The sequence below is a fragment of the Sardina pilchardus genome, chromosome 2 (genome assembly GCF_963854185.1).
Source record: "Sardina pilchardus chromosome 2, fSarPil1.1, whole genome shotgun sequence".
Lineage (NCBI taxonomy): Eukaryota > Metazoa > Chordata > Actinopteri > Clupeiformes > Clupeidae > Sardina > Sardina pilchardus.
Window position 1 is genome coordinate 17,215,543 of NC_084995.1, and position 3,582 is coordinate 17,219,124.

At 39.6% G+C, this 3,582-nt stretch overlaps 1 long non-coding RNA gene across 1 annotated transcript; it reads right to left on the reverse strand.

The window, feature by feature from the left end:
- Positions 1–1,165: 1,165 nt before the first annotated feature.
- Positions 1,166–2,215, reverse strand: LOC134101080 (uncharacterized). The gene is made up of 2 exons (XR_009941345.1): positions 1,917–2,215; positions 1,166–1,302 (listed from the first exon to the last, which is right to left on the reverse strand). It is a non-coding gene; the product is annotated as an uncharacterized LOC134101080 (long non-coding RNA).
- Positions 2,216–3,582: the final 1,367 nt, after the last annotated feature.

Genomic DNA, 3,582 nt, shown 5'->3' on the forward strand with positions numbered 1-3,582 from the left:
CTATACTTACCTTTTGAATCACTACTGTTTAGTGTATCTTTTTTCCCATATTCCACACAGGGATTTATTCAATTAATCTATTCTTACCTTTTGATTAACTACTGTTTAGTGTCTTTTTTACACATACTTCCACACAGGGATTTATTGATTAATCTGTGCCTACCTTTTGAACGGCTACTTTTTAGTGTACCTTTTTGGCCCTTATATCCGCACAGAGAATTATATTTATATTTGAATTATTACTTTAAATTTGAGTCATTACGGTTGATATCCTGTCTAAATATTAGTAGCTGGGCTGGGCATGTTTGAACCTTTTTCTACATATGGCCAATCCAAACCTTTCTCATCTGTCGTCCCTCGTTGGTGGAACGCACTACCTGTTCCTACTAGAGCAGGGACATCCCTCGCCATCTTCAAAAATGTCTGAAAACCCAGGTCTTCAGAGAACATCTCCTCTGATAGCACTACCACAGACAATTGCACTCATCGATGCACTTACTGTACTACCTACTACACTCATTGATGCACTTAAATTGTCGTTAGAATTGCTCTTAAAAGCTTTAAATGTTTCTACCATGTTGTAAGTCGCGTTGGCTAAAAAGCCTCAGCCAAATGTAATGTAATATGGTCTTATCATTTGCATTGTCATTTTGTAATAGTAATATCAAGTTCAAGTTCAAGTTCAAGTTTATTATAGCCATTTCAACAGTATGAAATACAATTGATAGGAATGTGTTTTGGTATGCTCACATATAAGACACATAATGACAACACAATAGCACAGGGGTAACAACACTTAATATACAGAAAAAGTGCAACAAAGTGCAAGGATCACAGAAAGCAGCAGTTCAGTACAGTTGTACAAGTGCAAAGAGAGGTAGCCTGGTATGTAATCCATAAGTGCTTAGTGCATGTTCAGGTGGCGAATAGCTTGTGGATAGGTACTATCCCTGAAGCGTGATGTTTTGCATGTGATGCTCCTGAACCTTCTCCCTGATGGTAGGGGTGTGAATAGATGGTGTGCTGGGTGGGAGAGGTCAGAGATGATGTTTTTGGCTTTCCTGGAGATTCTGGTGATATAATGTGAGGCTATGGTAGCCTACAATAACAACAATTTGTATGTGATACATGTATTGTAGAAATTAAATGAAGTGACTTTATCAAGTTCAAATAAACTGTAATTAATACATCAACAACTGTTCTTTATTCCATTGTGCACAAATTCCAAGCACATGATGTGTCCTCTTGTAAAGGCTGAGGACATCTTCTTTTGGGAGGTGCTCTTCCAGATGACAATGACCCCTGATAAAATACAACAAAAGAGAAAAGGAAATTACTTGCATGTAGACTATAACTCAGCACAACAACAAATTTAACCCAAAAACAATCATGAACATTTTGCACAACATCTACATCAAATATCCAAGTGAGAGTTTTAAATGTGAGTGCTACCCAAAAACTGTTTATTATAATACTGAATCGGAGTAAAACACACTAAGATCTTTCCAAACAGTTGATTATTTCATGGTTAACGTTACCAAAGAGGGAAAGCAATCTTGCTAGCAACTAGCATAGTGTCGCCTGCCCCCGACCTCCATCATACGTTTTCTGTTTGTAATGTAACCATGTTAATTAGATGGCCACCATGGCTGCCCTACCGCAGAGCGGTAGATAGTTCAAGCGAATAATTTTTCGATAGTGCCATTTAGTTGATGGAGATAAGTATTCTGGCGACTCCTACGTTCCTAGCATATACTAAGTTTTGCTTCTACGTCAAATATTTGGTGCCATGTCTTGACACACCAACACAGATAGCATTAAAGTTAGCTGATGTTTCGCCATAGAAGACTATACAACGTGCTAGTCATTGTGGCAACTGGCAAGATTTAAGATTAATACTGTTGAACAAAACTTACCGTGACATGTTTGTTCTGAACGTTGATGTTCACAATCCACTCCACTTCTGAACAGCTTGTTCTTCGGCTCGATGGGAAGCTGCAGTGCTATTAGCTAGTGCTTATGGTGTCAACACGGTAATAACGGTGAACTTATACATTTTTGTTCCATATCTCTATCTCCCCACTGCTGTTGTAACAGCCGAACACACAACAGGTTCTTCCCGACATCGTAAGCAAAAAAAAAGACGATTTGTTCAACTCCACAGGTAGCTATCACAAACGTTAACACTGACTTGTCAACCGCAAGCTGCGGTGACAGTGCGATCATGGCTGCGGCACCGCTATGACCGCTGCCCCCAGATGGCGTTATCTTCAGCGCATGCGCAGTCTTGATCTCGATCTATGTTTCTTTTCTCAACGTATGTCTCTGAATGCGGCGATGACGTATTTTGACAGTTCAGTCACTTGTGCGAAGTCGTACTCATAAATGAAAGTCTACCTGTAAAGTTTGGTTTCGTACTTGTAATTTTTGAATTCGTATTTTTTTCCCATCCGTATTCTGATGGATAAAATCCACACAATATATTTTATGCACGACTGGACTCATTTGAGAACTCACAAATATGTATTTTATGCACGACTACAGACAAATACGCATGTGCATCAAATCTATGGACACGAATATTCTGACAGCTATCCCACTCCATACTTTACCTGCTTATAAATGCACCACGTTTTATTTTGTCACACCATACTTGGTCGTGTGACTACTCGTGCAACTGTATTTTAATAGGGAAAACATGGAGGTGTTTGGTCACTTCTAACTTCATCTCTGTTTGGATCCTAATGAATGCATTGGGCTAGCTAAGTGCTATCCAAGTTGCGCCGCACGGCAGAGCCAGTGAGTGCACGCATTGAAACGTGAGAGGTATGTATCAACTCGTCTTCATTAAGCGAATAACAGTTTAAAATGAAAAAACGGTGAAGTGTTCCTTTAAATACATGACACTAACAAGGGGTAACAAGACACAGGTGAACTTAACTAGGGATTAACAGGACTAATAATTAGAGACAGGTGAGGGGCAGCGACAAGAACAAACCAGAGCACGTGGTGCCTCTCATTTGGGCTTTTATACGTCCTCCCTCGCTCCTCGGGCCTCGATCCTCACTGATCCACATAAAGAATGATGGGGCAAAAACAATGGGATAGTCTATCCAGGGTTAGCTATAGATCAGTGGGAACGCCCCTCGAGGATCGAGCATCGAGGATCGAGGAGGCATGTTGAGAAGCCTATGGAGGGTAAACGGAGCACATGGAACAGGACACAGGAAGTAAACAAAGCAAACAGGAAGACACAAGACACTACAAACTAAAAGTACAAAACCCAAAAACCCAAACCCCAAACCGTGACAGACATCATCTCTAGTTCATTATGAATGTATCATTGTTCAGTATGTACACATTATTATGAGTTAGTTTACTGTTTGTACCTTATGAGTATGAAACACGCTGATAACACCCACTAAATAAGATTCTATTAATGAGGAATAGCACATTTGTTAATCCTTAAGTAATGTTGAAAACATACTTAAAAATAGTGATGAATTAGGTGTTGCTTACTGTAACTAATACCTAACTAATGCGAAATAGTGCACCACTATTGTAGCTCTTACTTTGTGTGTT